The following is a 19216-nucleotide window of genomic DNA, read 5'->3' as shown; positions in this document are numbered from 1 at the left end:
CATGGCAGGGGAGAGGAAGATTGTGAATATTTTAAGATAGATTTCTCAGTATGGCTGTGACCGATTGTCTGTTACTGATTGATTGAAAAGGAAGGTACCTGGGCTTTTTAAGGCAAGGAAGAGAGGACAGGAGAATGAGAGTTTCCTGGGAAAAGACAGTCAGGAGCAGCAGGAAAGTGGTGCTGGAGACAGAGAAGCAGCAGGGGAGTGGCTTAAGGTAGGGGAGGAGCTCCTGAGAGGCTGAAGGAAGAAGCTGAGTAGTTGGGGCCAAGCTCCTGAGAGAAGTATTTGGGGAAGCCTTCAGAAGGTAGTGGCCTGAAAGTCCAGAGACCACAGGCCCATGAAGAGGGACTTGGGTAACTACTGTGACTAAGGGGGAAAGAGTGAGGAGCAGCCAGGGAGGGTAGAAATCCTGTATTTAGTTGCGTACTTTTGAAGTCAGAGGTCAGAGGAGAAAGATAGACCTCAAAGAGGAGGGAATGAGACTGGTATAAAAGGGACTGTGCTCCTTGAAGCTACTGTATATTAATAAGATATATAATAAGATTAATAATAATCCTCAAGAAGATGTGTTGTTATATGACTCAGTCATCGGTGGACTAATTGATCAGCTCCTGGGTGAAGGGAAACTGAGGCAGGGTGCTGCAAAGCCACCTGAGACCAGAAGGCAGCGCTCCAGAATAGACACACCCATTTACAATGGCCTTGTTGTGTCTTTGCTCTGTACACAACGTTAACAATATGAGAAAGCCCCAGGGACACAGATTCCAAATAACAATGCGTATTAACTCTATACAAATATACAGGGCCTAACTACACAGAAATACTGTTGCTCTAGCAGGGTTCTGGTGGTTACTGCACTAGGAAGACAGGGAGGCCCACTAGCGGGCTCTCAAACTTTTTAAAGGTATACTACCCAATCTACACATTAAAGGCATCTAAAGGTATGTCTACACAGGGATAAAAATCCCGCAGCTGGCCCAGGTCAGCTGACTTCGGCTTGAGCTCCGGGGATGAAAAATCACTGTGTAGATGTTTGGGCTCGGGCTAGGGCTGGACCCTGAGCTCTTGGAGTGGCTTTTCTCTCCCCATCCCCACTCACATGGGTTCGGTCCTGGTTCTTTGTTGTGATGCTGGATTGTCTGGTGGCAAAGGCAGGCCTGGGAGCAGTCCAGAGCAGTTGTCAAGTTTGCGTGGGTGGTCGGGTAGCCTGGAGGTCGATCAGTTTCAGAGGGAGTCTAGGGCAATGATTGGAGTTCTCCCAGGGGTCAGTAGCGGGAAGATCCAATCCACAGGGCCAAGTCAGTGGGTTAGGGAGGGAGGCAGCAAGGCAACAAGGCAGGGTCAGGCAAAACAGCAGACTAGCAAGATAGGGTCAGGCAAGGCAGTCTAGGCAGCAACCAGCCGGCAATGGTCTGTCACTCAGACAGCTTCTGCTTCCTGTTGGGGCCTTTATACAGTCCAGGTATCCAATAAGACTGCTGCCTACCTGTCCAATCAGGCACCTGGGGTGTGACTGCTGTGGGTTTGTAGGTCAGGTGTCATGATTGAGGGCACTACTGTGGTGCAATGGTTAAGGGTGCCACCAAAAGACCTTGCAGATCTGGGTTCAATGCTGGGGTCCTGAGATCTCCCCACCACTTCCTTAGGGGGCTGAAGTTTTGGACTTGTCCAGATGGAGTCTATTAAAGGCTCTGACTGCTTTGGGAGCACGCATATAATGGGCTGGTAGTTCCCAGGACCACTCTTCCAGCCTGTACCTTTCCCAGTCAATGAGGTTCCATATCTTCCTTCTTCATATCTAGGGCTTTGTCTACACTGCAGTGTAAACCCAGGGTTCAAACTAAGGCTCAAGCCTAATCCCCCTTCTGTCTACACACAAATCATACTAACCCACAACTCAGACCCAGGGTTCAAGCCCTATTGCTTTGCTGTGTAGATGGAGACCCCACTGGCCTCATGCTCTGGGCGTCTGTCAAAGTATTCCACAATCCCACAGGCTGACTTTTGTGTGAACTTACCCTGTGATTCATTGTTGGAAATTTGGAGAGTCTGGGTGAAGGGGTCATTTGATAGGGTGGAATGTATGCTCATGAACAAATTGGATAGTGGTGATCCTCCAAGGAAGTGATTGCATTTCAGGATGTAGGGAGGTTCCTCTTCAGGTCCCTTAGGATTATTGGCATATTCTCCTTTGCAGGACAAAGCATCTGCCTTACCATTGTGAAAGCCAGGTGATAGTAAAATTAAACCTAGAAAAAAAGAGATCCCAGCAATGCTGTGGTTGCATTAGGGCTTTATCAGAGCACAGGTATTCTAGATTTTTGTGGTCAGTAAACACCTGAACTGGATGTCTAGCTCCTTAATGCCTCCAAGTTCTAAAAGCCGCTTTGATGACAAATAGCTCCTTGTCCGAAATTTCATAACTGTGCTTGGCACACAGGGATGAACTTCTTGGTCGAGGCCCTGTTTCTGGGACAGCACTGCCCCGAGGGTGATGTTGGAAGCACTGGTTTCCAGGAAGAATGGCTGACCTGGGTTGGGATGTGCAAGGATGGGCGCAGAGGTGAACACTGCCATCAGGTGATTGAAGGGTTTTCACAGCAGAGAGGTTATGGGGGGGTCAGGATTTGGGACCAGTCCCCTATAAAACATCTGTAGAAATTCTCAAACCCAATAAAGGGCTGAATTTCTTAAATGCTTTGTGGCGTTGCTGAATCGCAAACCACTTCCACCTTCCGGGGGTCCATGCAGACCCCTCAGTGAACAGAATTTAGCCTAACAGTTCCATGGTGGATGCAATTCTCTGGCTTAGCATAGAGCCTGTGTTGGCGGAGTCTTTCTAGGACCTTGCACACATTCTGGTTGTGCATAGGCTGGTCTTCAGAGTAAATTACCTGTGTACCAATAGCTGTTTGCTGATATTGTCACTAACATCACAAGAAGAGATGCTTATATCTTGTTTGGCCTTCTCTTGCTCTTTTTTCCCAAGGTTCATGTGAATCTACCTTCAACCCCTCTTTCTAAAACTTATCAAAAGTTTGTTGCTTTTGGCAAATTTGCGCTATTGTCTCATGAATCTGCTGAATATAAACTCCAATATTGTACATCTTGGTTTGAAGAATGTCAAACAACACCGCTGTCACTTCAGTCATGTTGCTGTAGAGGAAAAGAACATAAGAACGGCCACACTGAGTCAGATCAAAGGTCCATCTAGCCTAGTATCCTGGCTGCCAACAGTGGCCAATGCCAGGTGCCCCAGAGGGAATGAATGGAACAGGTAATCAAGTGATCCATTCCCTGTCGCCCATTCCCAGCTTCTGACAAACAGATGCTAGGGACACCATCCCTGCCCATTGTCCTATCCTCCATGAATTTATCTAGTTCTGTCTAATAGCCATTGATTGTCCTATCCTCCATGAATTTATCTAGTTCTTTTTTGAACCCTGTTATAGTCTTGGCCTCCACAACATCTTCTGGCAAAGAGTTCCACAGGTTGACTGTGCATTGTGTGAAGAAGTACTTCCTTTTGTTTGTTTTAAACCTGCTGCCTATTAATTTCATTTGGTGCCACCTAGTTCTTGTGTTATGAGAAGGAGTAAATAACACTTCCTTATTTACTTTCTCCACACCAGTCATGATTTTATAGACCTCAATCATATCCCCCCTTAGTCGTCTCTTTTCCAAGGTGAAAAGTTCCAGTCTTATTAATATCTCATCATACGGAAGCCATTCCATACCCCTAATCATTTTGGTTGCCATTTTCTGAACTGTTTCCAATTCCAATATGTCTTTCTTGAGATGCGGAAACCACATCTGCATGCAGTATTCAAGATGTGGGCGTACCATGGATTTATATAGAGGCAATATGATATTTTTTGTCTTATTATCTATCCCTTTCTTAATGATTCCCAACATTCTGTTCCCCTTTTGACTGTCATTGCACATTGAGTGGATGTTTTCAGAGAACTATCCACAGTGATTCCAAGATCTCTTTTTTGAATGTGTGACAAAGTTCCTCCTCTGCCTTGGTGGGTCCTGTGCTTTTTGGCAGATTTGCTCACCTCAGAGGTTCACTGCAGCCCACAGTTTGGCCGCTTCTGCTAGAGGCTCAAACCTTCCATTCACTGAGCTAATCTCATCACTGGCCAGCATGGGGGAAACGGAGAACAATCTCTGCAGTCTCTGTTGTCTCACCTAGTGGGTCGGGAACAGGCCAGATCCCTTTCTAAATTAGACCTTCCCTTCTGGTGTTGCTCACAGACCCGCTCAACTCCTCTTGTGTCCAATCAGGAGTTGGGGGCGTGGGGGGAACCCGGGCCTGCCCTCTACACTGGGTTCCAGCCCAGGGCCCTGTGGATAGCAGCTGTCTACGTCTCCTGTATCAGCTGCGTGACAGCTACAACTCCCTGGGCTACTTCCCCATGGCTTCCCTCCAGCACCTTCTTTATCCTCACTGCAGGATCTTCCTCCTGAAGCCTGATCACGCTTGTACTCCTCAGTCCTCCAGCAGCACTCTTTCTCACTCCCTGCTCCTTGCACGCCCCCCAATAACTGATGGGAGGTCTTTTTTAGACTAGGTGTCCTGATTAGTCTGCCTGCCATAATTGATTCTAATATGTTCTTAATTGGCTCCAGGTGTCTTAATTAGCTTGCCTGTCTTAATTGGTTCTAACAGGTTCCTGATTGCCCTAGTGAAGCCCCTGCTCTGGTCACTCAGGGAACAGAAAACTGTTCATCCAGTGCCCAGTATATTTGCCTTCTACCAGACTCCTGTACCCCACTGGTCTGGGTCTGTCACAAGTGGTAACAGTTAATTTAGATCCCATTATTTTATATGTATAGTTGGGATTATGTTTTCCAATGTGCATTACTTTGCATTTATCAACATTGAATTTAATCTGCCATTTTATTGCTCAGTCACCCAGTTTTGAGAGATCCTTTTGCAGCTCTTCACAGTCTGCCTGGGACTTAACTATCTTGAGTAGTTTTGTATCATCTTCAAATTTCGCCACCTCACTGTTTACCCCTTTTCCCAGATCATTTATGAATATGTTGAATAGGTCCGAGTACAGACCCCTGGTGGACACCACTATTTACCTCTCTCCATTCTGAAAACTGACCATTTATTCCTACCCTTTGTTTCTTAAATTTTAACCAGTTACTGATCCACGAGAGGACCTTCCCTCTTATCCCATGACAGCTTACTTTGTTTAAGAGCCTTTGGTGAGGGACCTTGTCAAAGGCTTTCTGAAAATCTAAGTATACTATATCCACTGGATCTGCCTTGTCCACATGCTTGTTGACCCCCTTAAAGAATTCTAGTAGCTTGGTGAGGCATGATTTCCCTTTACAAAATCCATGTTGACTCTTCCCCAAAAAATTATGTTCATCTATGTGTCTGACAATTTTGTTTTTTACTATAGTTTCAACCAGTTTGCCCGATACTGAAATCAAGCTTACGGCCTGTAATTGCCAGGATCATCTCTGGAGCCCTTTTTAAAAATTGGCATCACATTAGCTATCCTCCAGTCACTTGGTACAGAAGCTGATTTAAATGATAGGTTACAGACAGTTAGTAGTTCTGCAATTTCACATTTGAGTTCCTTCAGAACTCTTGGAAACACAAACTGAAAATCATCAAGCGTGGTCAGAAAACCCTTGGTTGAGGATTTTGTACCACACTTTTGAAGAATTCAATCAGAGGTTCTACGCTCTGCTTTATGGTTTGTACAAGCCTCGAATGAAAATTCAACCTTGTGATACAAATAGAAGGCAGTCTCCATTTAACTGTGTTTTGAAGAAGTTCAGCCCTGGAGAGAAACTGAGAGAAAAACGTAGCTGTTCCTTCTAAATTTCTGAAGAAAATCCAGCATTCTCTGATATTGTTTGCTGCAAAACTGAGGACAAGATTTAAAACATGAGTGTAGCAATGAACAAAAAGTGCACAGGGGAACTTTTCACAAATACCTTCGGAAGCCCACATACATTGCCTGCCATTACTGCTGCATCATCATATGTCTGAGCTACCATCCTGTCACCAAATTTAAACTTCTGGCACACAGTTTCAAATGCTGGTCAAGGTCAGCTGCAGTTCAATTTTTAGTAACATTAGTAAAATCAACAGTGTTCTGCAACATCACCACTCTTGATCCTGTAACACAGTACAAACGAAAGCTGAGACTTATTGACAGTATCCAAGGTTTCATCAAGTAAAACAGGAAAAAATGGTGGTGCCTCAGTTTCTTTGCCAATGGCATTAAGTTGGACCTTACTTACTGCTTCAATTAGGTCATTCTGAATTCTGTTTGATGTTCCAGAAAAACCAGTAGAGGTTTCCAAATGCTGTTTGAGTATGGGATCAAACTCACAGACTAATTCTAAGGTTTCTACATAATTGCCCTGATTCAGGGAGTCATCCAATTTGTTATGCCCATGAAATATCAGCTTTTGTTCTCTGAGATGACATACAACATGAATTACCAGTCTTTGCAAAATAGCCCAATTCTGACAAACCTTTTCACTGTGTTGTCTCAGAGCAATTCTCTATTGCTCATCTCACTGAAGATGAATGCGAGCATATCCAAATGTTTGTAACTGTTTACAGGCTAGTAAGTGTTGCCGGCGAGTTTTGTAATGTCTGGAGGCATTGTGTAGGTTGTTTAGGTCGTTGTGTCCTGCCTTTTACCACACATTCTTTTCACTGACAAAAAGTAGACAGGGCCAGCAGTATAGCTTGTTTGTTTCCGCAACCACGGATCCATTCCTATTAGCACACCATTTCACTGAAATGCTGTTTCAGCTCTTTTTCTGCTTTTCTCTAAGTACTCACTAATTGCAGGTTTTGTTTTGACCTTTCATTTCTTATAATTGCTGGTTTTGTTACATAGTCTCTTGTACAAAATGAATTAATGAACAAATTTTGCACTAAACTTCCTATCCTGATGAAGAGTTTGCTCCACTAGCTCTGTTCTATGACGGATGATTCACTTCTACACTTAACTACTTTTTCCAAAGCACAGCCAGTTAGGAAGTGAGCTGCCCACAGAGTGATGTTGCCTAGGCAATGTGATGCAACTTTGAGCACTGCATGCTTTGCCAGCAAAAAAAGAAGACAGCCAATGTGAACAGATCGATTACATGCTGGACTTTCATATTCTTCTAGAATAAAACTTTTTTTGTGTGTGTGAATTCTGGGGCATGCAGTGCATGTGTTGCATATAAAGACATCACACCACTGTGTGGAGATCTCAACTGGCTCAAGGTAGCCATTGCCAAATTTGATCTCTGCCACCCTGGATGCTAGTCTCTGCAGGGCTGGACCTGTCTGACCCATGCACTGATGCCACAGCAGTTCAGTGTTTCCCTTTGTGGGGAACAGGAGGAATCAGAGACTCTCTGAACTGTTCTTGTTCTCACTCAGCTCCAAACTCAAAAGCCGGAACTGAAATTAAACGTATTCCCTTTGTCTCTGAGGGCTTGAGTCATGGTTCCTTCCCCACTCTGAACTCTAGGGTACAGATGTGGGAACCTGGATGAAAGACCCCCTACGCTTATTCTTACCAGCTTAGGTTAAAAACTTCCCCAAGGTACAAACTTTGCCTTGTCCTTGAACCGTATGCTGCTACCACCAAGTGTTTAAACAAAGAACAGGGAAAGAGCCTACTTGGAGATGGCTTCCCCCCAAATATCCCCCCAAGCCCTACACCCCCTTTCCTGGGGAAGGCTTGATAAGAATCCTCACCAATTTGTGCAGGTGAAAACAGACTCAAACCCTTGGATCTTAGGAACAATGAAAAATCAATCAGGTTCTTAAAAGAAGAATTTTAATTCAAGAAAAGGTAAAAGAATCACCTCTGTAAAATCAGGATGGTAAATACCTTACAGGGTAATCAGATTCAAAACATAGAGAATCCCACTAGGCAAAAACCTTAAGTTACAAAAAGACACAAAACCAGGAATATACATTCCATGCAGCACAGCTTATTTTACCAGCCATTAAACAAAAGGAAATCTAACACATTTCTAGCTAGATTACTTACTAACTTAACAGGAGTTGTAAGGCTGCATTCCTGATCTGTTCCCGGCAAAAGCATCATACAGACAGATAAACCCTATGTTCCCCGCCCCCCCCTCCAGATTTGAAAGTATCTTGTCCCCTCATTGGTCATTTTGGGTCATGTGCCAGCGAGGTTATCTTAGCTTCTTAACCCTTTACAGGTGAAAGGGTTTTGCCTCTGGCCAGGAGGGATTTTATCGCACTGTATACAGAAAGGTGGTTACCCTTCCCTTTATATTTATGACAGCTTCAGTACGGGCTAAATTGGCTCCACTGTGATCGATGAAGTGGGCATTGATTTAGCAGGTCCGGTGAAGATGCAATAAGTCGACGGGAGACCATCTCTCGTAGACATAGCATGGTGTAGAAACTGTGTTAAGTCAATGTAAGTTATGTCAACTTAAGTTACATAAGTTACGTGACTTAACTAGCGTAACTTAGATTGACTTACATCACGAGTGTAGACAAGGCCTGAGTCAAGCTGTCCCCTCCTACTGAGGGGCTGAGCAGTCCTGACTCATCATTGGCCCAGAAAACTGCCTCTATAAATCACTGTGTTAGAAATCTGAAGCCCTGTTGGCTTCTGCAGAGTTTCCAGTCTATTCTTTCCCCACTCCAGACTCTAAGCATGCTGGGAAATGGTGTCAGAGGACTCTGGTAGTCATTATTATTGTTGTTGATAGGGCAAGTCCTCTAGAGGCTCAGTCCAGCATTCCAGGAGCTGTCAAACGTTAGCTTTCTTTTTTTCTTTTTCTATTCTATTGATTTATATTTTTTTAAATCCTGTTTAACTCATAATTTTTGACTCTTTTGAGACTTTTTGGTGGGACCCTTAGGTTTAATTTTCTGTGGTCATTCTGTGCCTCTCTTCTGTCTTTGCCAGTCTGTGTTTTGCCTCACCCCTAGAGGCTAGATAATGGAAATGCAGGATTGCCTTTGGTAATGAGGCAAGTGTCATGTGGCTATAACAGGGTGCCAAAGTCTTTGAATGCTTCAGTGGTTTGTAGCTCAAATATTTATATTACTATAGTAAATAATTTGCCAAAGTAAAAAAGCGAATGGTACTTGAAATAAAATATAGAGGCAAGGATTTTTTTTCTTTGTTTTGCACGTTAAGTACCAAGTTCATTTACAATATTATATAAATTAATAAAAACGAATAATAAACACTCAGAGCTCATAAAGATCACTCCACACTGGGTTCAGAACCTTGCCTGCTGCAAATGTGTTCAAACACTGTATTGCTAGTAGAATTCTAGCATGATTTCACGAACCACACGTAAGTTTTTTTTTCCTGCGAATAGCCCTGTAGACATTCTAGGGCTCCATCTTCACTGCAAAAATGTCTGTGTCCTAAAGTGATTTTCTTGAAAAGCATCTTAAGAAACATAGTTTTGCCAGCTGATGCTGGTCTGCATGGTTAGGGTAAAACTTTTTAAAACCAATGGTTGAAACCCAAGGGATGTTTTTTAAAAATCATTAAAACATTTTTTCTGTCCATATTTGCTGCCATATGCTTTCTACCTGAAATGGTCTGAAGAAACAATCTGGAAATTTCCAGAAACAGACATTTTTGTAGTGCTGACAGGACCTACAGTAAATTTTTATACTATGGTTCAGAGAAACTATGCTAACAACTGTGTTAAACCAGATGATAACTAGCAAAGTCGTGGTGCTATTACTCTTTCTGGACCTGATCTTATATGCAGTGGTGTAAATCAGGAGTAACCATGGAAGTCAACAGAGTTACAGTGATGTAGAAAAACTGGTATAAGTGAGATCAGCATCAGCCCCCCTGCATGTTTGTAGATTATCCTCTTTTCACATGAATCTTTTATATGTCACTTAAGCCTTGTCTATACTGGGATTTTTTGCCACTGTTGTAGTCACACTGATCTAGCCACATGAGTCCAAACCCCGGGTGGGGTGATGTGAGGAATCCATGTAAACCCTGGCTTGCATTTTTGCAGTTTACGCAAGTTTTCATACCTAAAACTAGCAACCCTTCTCTGATCTGCATTAGGTTGTTTCTTTCAGCAGACAGTCTGGTATTGTTTTCCTCCCTGTACAAATGAACACAAGCTACTCCTATTTTTTCACCCATTTTACAATCATACAATCACTCTTCCTTGTAAGTGAAGGGATATTGTAGAAGAATGCATGAATTGTTTTCAGTTTTATTTTATTGCACCTCTCCTACATCTTGAGTTTTAGTATCTTATTAAAGTGTTTAGCATTTCTGTGGTCACATAATTGTTATCTGCTTTGCCTTCTGTTACTCTTCATTGTTATACCCAACAGGGTTTTGTCAAAGAGTTTCTTCTAGTTTAATGTGCCACTTCGCCTTGAATATTGGGAATACATCACATTCCAGGGTGCAATCCAGATCAGTGAGTGGTTGTGTAACCACGTGCCCTGCAAACGTAGGTGCCTCACAATGCTTTGCTGTTGTAGCACCCAACCTGGGTGGCTCACAAACAGCCAAACAACATGCAGGTCACACCCTGAGTGTCTGTTTATAGCTGCAGTCCTGATCCAGCAATTCTGACCCCAGCAGCCTATCAGCAACACACCAGCCACATTCTGGCTTCCAGCAGCCTGTTGCCACCCGCAGTATGACCCCAAGATATTCCCAATCCCAAATTTTCTCCAAAATATGTGTTCTGCACTATCCACTTTCTCCTGGACAGTTTAGATATTATAAGTCAGTTGCCGCTGTAAGGGGTCAGTATCCAACAGCCTGCTACTTTAAATGACTGAACAGCCCAGTTTAAACACAACACTGGATTAGTTTTGATTAAAAATAAACCAAGTTTATTTAACTATAATGAGAGAGATTTTAAGTGAGTACAAGAATAAGGCTTTAAAGTCAGAAATGGCTACAAGAGAAATAAAGATAAAATGCTTTCTAGTAACTAAAACTTAACAAACTAGACTTGGTTCAAGGTAAAATCCTTACCACATTTTCCCAGCAACAGGGCTGACCAAATTTTCACGTCAGAACCCCTCCCATAGTCCAAAGGCTGCTTCCTTTGTCTTCTTAGGTGAAAGACAGAGAGAACCTGGGGTATTTTTGCCTCTTATTTTTATAGTCCAGTCACCCTTTGAAATCCATTTTCCTGAGGGTTACCCCTTGATAAAGTTCCTTCCCGCTGTGGATGGTGACATGGAGTCTCATGGTAAAAGAGGTTCCAGGTGTTGCTTGCTAAAATGTAGATTATTCTGTTCCTCCACCCCTTTGTTGACAAAGAATGACAACCTGACAGGTGATTGCAACTTTGATGACTCCTGGTTAGAGGTGTCGGCTTGTCCTTTGTCTTTGAGAAACAGGTTTATCCCCTTCCCGGCCTTGTCTGATAAACACATTTCAGTCATAATTTCAGCTTACATTAATAATTTTACATATAATGTTGCTACACACATTTCACCATGATATTATTGACCAGTGAGTATTCAAATGATACCTCACATGGCATATTTTGTACACAGATTATTACAATAGTGTGTAGGGTGTGAATTATTACAATAGTGTGTAGGGGGTACATTTGGCTACAGAGTGGTGTATTAAAAGACGTGTAATAAATACAAAATCATTTTCACTCTTGTCTTTTCCAAACATTCCTGCAGTACTATAGCTATAGCCAAGAGTTTTGTATTAAACCTGATGAATAGGTAACAGCGTATTTTCCATTACAAACATTTGCTAAAACATAAACACACAGAAAACAGACTTGAGAAAGACCTCTTGGGTCAAATTCTCTGCTGGTGTCAGTGCTGAGAACTCCACTGACATAAATGGAGTTGTACCCATTTATACCAGCAGAGAATTTGACCGTTTAAATCAGATCTCTCACTGTCAGGAAGTTTTTCCTAATACTCAAGATAGTTTACCCCATTATTCCTGGTTATATCACTCCACGTCCACCCTAAATAATTCCTCACTGCTCCTTGGAGTTCACACCCTCCTGACATTTGTAGACTGTTATGACATCCCTTCATTTATACATATCCAGTTCTTTAGTTTTGATGAACTCTTAAGGCTTGCCCTGCGCCATTGCTATAAAAGGGGTACTATCAATTTCCTTGTTCTGTGGTAAAATATAATAAGACACTTAGCCAAATTCATCTTCAGTGACAATAGTGGATTTATATTAGGGATTATTTTGTGTTGTTTCTGTTTGATTTTTATATGAATTACCTCATTCAACTTTACGTATCATATTGTGCATGTTCACATATACAGTACCTTTCGTCCTGAAATGTTTCTAATGATTTACATACTAATTCACCATTCAAATGCAGCTGCCTCAGGGCATGCACAATACTTTGGGGAAGGGATATTTTGATGACGGGCAGAGGGGCAATACCTCCATGAGAACTTTAGGCGAGATTTTCCAAAGCGCTGTGTGAGCTTAACTCTGCTCTGTATAGGCTTCACTGAGGCAGAGGTAGGCCAATGGTGAGTGCTTTTAAAAATTGCACCCCTAATGCCAAAACTGCATGCCAATAAATGTATCTCCTTAGAAGCAGGAAAGGCAAGCCTGACCCTATTGGGATTCACACTTGCCATCTCCTTCAGATAAAAAAATGTTCAATAACAGAATATTGTTTCAAAGTTACTAGAATCAGTAACTTCTAGATACCCTTGATATCCACATTTGTTTCATCATCTCCCAGAGTTGTTAGGCCCCAATCCTATGAACACTTATACACATGCTTTGCTTTAAGCACCTGAGTGCTTGAAGTCAATGTGATTACTCACATACAAGCCTATGCATAAATATTTGCAGGATCAGGGCTTTAAAGGTGACCTGCAATGAGGGTAAAATTGGTTTGTGCCTTTTTTCTTTATGCCTACAAGGGCTTGCGTAATATTTTTGAAAGCACCTGCGCATAGGTGCTTCTGAAAAAATTACACGTTTTTATTTTTTAGGGTAAGGATGTGTTTTCTTTTTCTTTTTACATTAGAAATTCAGATCTTGCTTGCTCTAGATGACAGTGAGACTAGTGAGACAATGACATTAGTAGAGAGAAGGGACTTTTTTAGTCAGACTGTTTAAAACTGTGTTTTTATCTGGTTTTGTTAACACCTATAACTTCAGTTACTAATTACTACTTGGATAACGAATCTTTCAGTTCAAATGTAAGAGTTCTCATGGAACATATTTTGATGCATTCAGCAGGTCCACTAGCAAAATATGACTTGACCAGACTTGATAAGGCCACCTACCCGCTGCTCGCTCCTCTCTGCCTCTTCCCCTGAGGCCTGCTCACCTGCCATTCGCACTTCTCTGTGGCGGAGTGAATGGCGGGTCAGGGGGAGGTCTAAGGGATAGAGGCTGAGTGTGGGGAGGGCCTCAGGTTGAGCAACAGAAAGGGCCACGATCTGGGCACTGGTGGCCCTCCCACTTCTAGGGAGCTTCGCTTCTGGCACTCCAAAAGCAGGGGGCCAGTGTGCCTCCGAAGGGAGGTGACCCGCGCTGCAGCAGTTGCCCTCCCGCATGGCCAGTCTCTTTTGGGGAGGCTCAGCCTCCCCAAGCCTCTTAGATATGCCGCCTATGGATATTCCTGATATTTCTAAGGTACAAACACAGGCTACTCCACCCCCCAACCCAAACATTTAAAAAGTACAGATCCTGAAATAGGGTCATTAGTGTCATTTATACATGCCTTCTCAACCTACTACTCTGTTGTTCACATATTGCTAAATGGGAGATGGGTTCTGGGGGCTCCTGCTGGGGGAAAGAGGGTCCCAGTATGGAAAGGTTTGAGAAGCAGTGACTTAGTACATACCATAAAGAAGAGGGGCGGGGAAGTACAGTCCCATTTTAAAATAATCCTTTCCTGGTCACCGGGAAAGAATATGGTTAGTTGAATGTGATTCCTTATGCCGTGTTGTCAGCTCTTTACTAGTCACATGATTAGGGTGGAGCCAGTCTGGCTGTGATTCCAGAAACTCCAGCTCTCTCCTGAATTTCTGCTCAGAAAAACCCTCTCTGAGTGGCTGCCTTTCTCACTTGCCCACCTCCTCGGGAAGAGCCATTAATTGGGGCTGCTTCAGGAGACTGGCAGGGCTCTCCCCACCCCAAACCCTGCAGCCAGTAGCCAGAGGAGTTTTTGTATTGGCAACATTCATCACACATGCACACACATAAGTATGTGCAAATACACACACAGGGAGTAAACAGGCGGAGTTCAAAAATCAACAGGCAGATCAAAAACCACAATATAATATATATATTTTTAAATCTAATGTTTTTGGGGCCAGTCCAGAGGTGAAAGTAAGCTGGTATGGTACTGTATGGCATACCGGCAAGAGCGGGTTCACCGTGCCTTACTGGCAGTGGCCGGAGCCCCGGGCCCTTTAAATTGCCACCAGAGTCCTGCTGCCAGAGCCCCTGGGTAGCAGAGGCGGCTCGGGCGGTGAGTTAAAGGGCCCTTTAAATCACTGCTGGAGCCCCCAGCTGCCACCGCTACCCCAGAAGCTCTGGCAGCGGGGCTCAGGCAGCGATTTAAAGGGCCCAGGGCTCTGGCTGCTGCTGGGAGCCCCGGACCCTTTAAATTGCCACTGGAGCCCCGCTGCCGGAGTCCCGGGGTAGTGGGGGCAGCCGGGGGCTCCGGCGGTTATTTAAAAGGCCTGGGGCGGTACCAGCGGTCAGAGCCCCAGGCCCTTTAAATCGCCGCCTGAGCCCCGCTACCGCAGCTGGAGCCCCAGGCCCTTTAAATCTTGATTTAAAGGGCCTGGGAATTTAAAGGCACCGCCTCTTCTGGTCAAGGCCATGCCCCTTTTCAGGACTCCGGCATACCGGTAAGTCCTTTAAATTACTTTCACTCCTGGGCCAATCTCATGAATTTTGGGGGTCTGACTCATGATTTTTGAATGTTTGTGATTGTGAAGACTGCTTATTTCACTGTAGTGTGGGCTGTCTCAAGTCACCAGTAAATACCATGGGTGAGCTCTGTGATTGGGAAGGCTCCGTGGCGGTGTTCATCTGCCCTGAGGATAACATTTGGGTTTGCATCCCAGGTCTTACAGAATAATATTTAATAATAAAAATGTGATAAATGTTCCTGTGTTTTTGAAGACAACCAGCTTTGAGTATTACAGCTATTGCTGCTATCATAGAGGTCTGCTAAACATCTGAACCATGCAGAATGAAGAGATTCAAAGCCCTTCTCTGTTCAGAATAACACATTTTGGCCCGTCCGGTGAGTTGGTGCAAGGGAGTAGCGGGAGGGGTGCCCACCTTCTCCCTTGCCCCAGTGACCCATACCACTGCTTTCTGCATGCAGGGGGAAATAGGCTCTGCAGAACTGCTACTTTCCCCCCATTGGGCAGGTGGTAAGGGATGGGGAAGCCTTGGCTAGGGCCTCTCAACACATCCAGTAGCGCAGTAATGTTGGCGTGTTGGGGAGCGTGTGCGGTGATGTGGATAGACTTGTCACAGGGTATATCTGCACTGCAGGTAGACACCTGCAGCTGGCCCATGCCAGCTGACTCGGACTCATGGAGCTTTGGCTAAGGGGCTGTTTAAATGGGGTGTACACACTTGGGCTGGGCTGCAGCCTGAGCTCTGGGACCCTCCAGAGTCAGTGGAAAACCACACTGCCCTTGCTTTGGGCTGGACTGCACACTGATAATTTGATCCCTTCCTTAGGAAATGTTTCCAAAGGCTGTTCTGTAATTTAATGCAGGCTGTGGAATGTTTACCTGATCTCTGTCCGTTTACTCCTCATTGTTCTCTCAATATGCAAACAGAGTTGTGTGTACCATAGTAACGCTTCCATTACTGTTGAGAGATCTGTGGAAAATCTGATCAAGGTCGAACTTTAATCTCGGTGCATATTTAGATACACATGGGACTATGACTCTACAGCACAAGAGGGTACCAGCCTACTCACGTTAATGAAAGAAGAGATGTTATAGTTATATATCGCCTACCACAAACTCCTTTGTGTTCTGTATTGCACTGAGTGTGCTGTTACTTCTTAATAAATAACTAACAATGGGCCAAATCCTTACCTCTTTACTCAGGACTGATTAAGGTCCTCAGCCTTTTAATAAATAAGTGGGGTTGTGCTCCTAAATCCCTCAGGCATGTTTGCCACCCCTCTATAGATAATTGGGGAGGAACACTCATTTCTTATTATTTATATTGTGGTAGTCCCTACGAGCCCCAGAATCCCATTGTGCTAGGCACTGTACAAACACAGAACAGTTTGAACGTTCTCATTAATGACCTATTTTTATTTCTGTCCTCTTCTCTGTGACATTTCTCAGACCCCAGTCATTCGTGCTTCAGTAAATCAGGGAGCAAGTTGAACTCTGACTTGCATAGTTCAGAGCGATGAGAAAGGCATTTCTAAGCTAGAAGATATTGCAATTCAGAGCAAAGGGGACGGTGCTCTAAAGTCTCTGTACTTTGACCAGGATATGAAATGCAGATGCCGCCTACATGCCCTTGAGAATATTGCTCCACTTCTTGGCATTGGTCTGCTGTACTCAAGTGGCCTTGAATGCTCTGTATTATGTACACTTCTCCCCCAGCCAAGCTAACTATTTGTATAGCTGGCTTTGCAGATACTATCTCAATGACATGCAGGCTGGTGAAGAAGGCAGAGTACTTGAATACAGTGTCACTGCTGTGGGGCATTCCCTATCGTGTTTTCAATAACAGATTACAGTTCACTTCATCTTGGTGTGATAGGCTGTGAAGACCCATCTGGAAGCTGGAAGAGAAGGGTTAAATCTAGGGTGACCATATTTCCCAAAGGGAAAACGGGACAGGCTGGGCTAGCCCTAGCCCTGCCCCTCCTTCCCCCGCGTGGGGCTGGCCTTACTGCTTGGCCCCCTCATGAGGCTGGGGCTGGCATCACTGCTCGCCTGAGCCTTGCCTGCCCCCCTCACGAGGCTGGGGTGGTGTCACTGCTCGCCCAAGCCCTGCCTGCTCCCCGCCCAAGCCCTATCTCACCCACCCTGCGCGGGGCTGGCATCAGTGCTCGCCCCCCTCACATTCCTCCACACCCCAGTTTTTTGACAAGAGTGGGCATTTGTCCCGTTTGTTCTTGCCAACTGATCAAGGCCGGGACAGGGCTTAAAAAAGGGACTGTTCCGGCCAAAACGGGATGTATGGTCACCCTAGTTAAATCCCTTCCCCTGGGAACAGGAAGGACTAAGGGCCTTTCTCTGAGTGCAGGGCCTTGCAGCTGTGGGGCATTAGTCAATCCCCTCCAGTTGTAAGGGGGAGCTGAGGGTTGAGTCTGAGAGAAAAAAGGAGGAAGGCTGGCTGGGAAGAGGGGTGAAGAACTAGGCTTTATGTTTCCCTCCTCTCCTTCAGAGCTTCGCTGAAGTGAACTACATAATTAGACCTTTTTTTGAACTTGGCTGATGTGGGAACTAGCCTTTCCTTGGACTTGGCCAAAAAAATCCCTATTGTGTCCAATTTGGGCCTTCAAGAGGTAGAACGTTCCTTATATTTACTTTTCTATTTTACAGTAAAATGTACTATAAAAGTCTGCGAACTTGGCAGAGCAGTGCAGAATCCTTTCTTGTTCTAACTACCCTGCCCCACTATATTAAAAATAATGTATCTGTGGGTTACAGATGCCTTAATCAAATAGACTCTGCCTTCCTATTGCATTGTTTTGTTTTATACCTAAGCCATTCCTAGCGATTACTTCTTTGGTCAAAATGATTGTTCTGTATTGTGTGGTTTGAAGGTTTAAGACTGAACATTAAAGATGGGCCTGATCTGAACACCCCGAACTGTGACAGCATTAGAAATCAAGATCTCGATTTGTGGCTTTAGCCCATCTCTACTAATTGTTTGTAATGTGGTATGGTAACTTCTGCAGTTAGAGGCTGTGTTGGGTCTGTCTGAGCTGCTTTTGGTGTTGGACCTTTTGTGGGGGAGTGGTGGCTTTATACCACATTTATGGCTTCTGGGCTCAGCAGAACTAGTTTGGTTCCTGGTGTGTTAGTCCCTTTAGCAGTTCTAAGTGATGCCCATCTGTTTATGGCTCCAAGAGGCTGTTCTGGTACTGGAGAATAGTTGGAATGCAGATGTCGCCTGGCTGTGCCCCTTTTCCCTTGGCCACGCCCACTATGCCAGTGGCTATGAGGGGCAGTGTACAGCCATTACACTAGCTGTGGTCACTTTTGAAAATTTGGGCCTAAGTGGGTTGCCTAAGGTGACAGAACACAGAAAAAAAAAAACAAACAAACTACCTATCCTGGCTTCAGCAGTCCTGTGTCTTAATCAAATCCTTCCCAATTTTCCATTGATCTTAATTGTGGAGCTTCAAAAGTGCTGACAACTTTTGTCTAGGGTTGTCAACTTTCCAATTTCTTAAAACCGGACACTGCAGCGCCGCTCGCTCGCTTCCCCTCCCCCCAGGTCTCACCCGCCACCTGCAGAGCTGGGTAGGAGTCAGCCCTGACTGAGAAGGGGCTGGCGCAGGTTGATGACCTGATGCCCCTGGTCCCCGCGCCTTGGACTAGGCTGGCAGTGGTGTTTGCAGGCAGCGATTATGGGGTGTGTGTGTGTTGTCTGTTTGTATATCTGGGCGGGTTGTACCGGGCTGGGGGAAATGCCCTTCCCTCCCCGCGCTGTGTATGCAAGCTGGAGGCCAGGCTCCACAATGAGCCACATGCCCTGAGTTTTAAGGGTGCTGCTCCCCCACCCTCTCAGGCCTGGCTGAGCTCCCATTCAAGTGGCATGGGGAGGGAGGCAAAGTGGGAGCTGGTGCTGCAAAGTCACCTCTGCCCTGGGGATAAGCGGCCTCCCCACACGGGATCCCCAGCTTTTCAGGTTGCGGATACCTGTGCCAGTCACACGTGTCTCGGAACCCTGGAGTGGCTTCCCACGCAGGTAGGGGTGTGTCTGCAGCGGGTGGGGAGCAGAGAGGAGGGTGGAAAATGGGATGTGATCCAAACACAATCCCACTGAGTGGATGGGCACTAACCTGGCTCACAGCCATGCTGCCCCCAGCTGTCTGCAAGTGCCCCGCTGTGGTCACACACGCTGCGGAGGGCGCTGCCTTGGCCCCCCCTGTTCTGGCACCCCTGCAGGCAGTAACCAGACTTTTGGTGTCCAGTCAGTACTTCTGACCGGACACTGTACAGGTCCCCTTTCGACTGAACTTTCCTGTCAAAAC

At 45.0% G+C, this 19216-nt stretch overlaps 1 protein-coding gene across 4 annotated transcripts in view; it reads left to right on the top strand.

Moving 5' to 3' along the window:
* The window catches only part of LOC119566474 (exocyst complex component 3-like protein 2), a 97425-nt gene that overhangs the window by 4425 nt on the left and 73784 nt on the right, over positions 1-19216 (top strand). For 3 of the 4 annotated variants that reach the window (XM_043548782.1, XM_043548781.1, XM_043548783.1), the window contains exon 1: positions 18663-18930. The exons of the other annotated variant lie outside the window; for it this stretch is intronic. The gene's annotated coding sequence lies outside the window, so the exon portion shown is untranslated. Of the gene's footprint in view, positions 1-18662; positions 18931-19216 lie in introns of those variants that run through there. 4 annotated transcript variants of the gene reach the window in all.

Source organism: Chelonia mydas, chromosome 6, assembly GCF_015237465.2.
Source record: "Chelonia mydas isolate rCheMyd1 chromosome 6, rCheMyd1.pri.v2, whole genome shotgun sequence".
NCBI classification, from domain to species: Eukaryota; Metazoa; Chordata; order Testudines; family Cheloniidae; genus Chelonia; species Chelonia mydas.
This window is presented reverse-complemented; position numbering and strand designations above follow the sequence as displayed.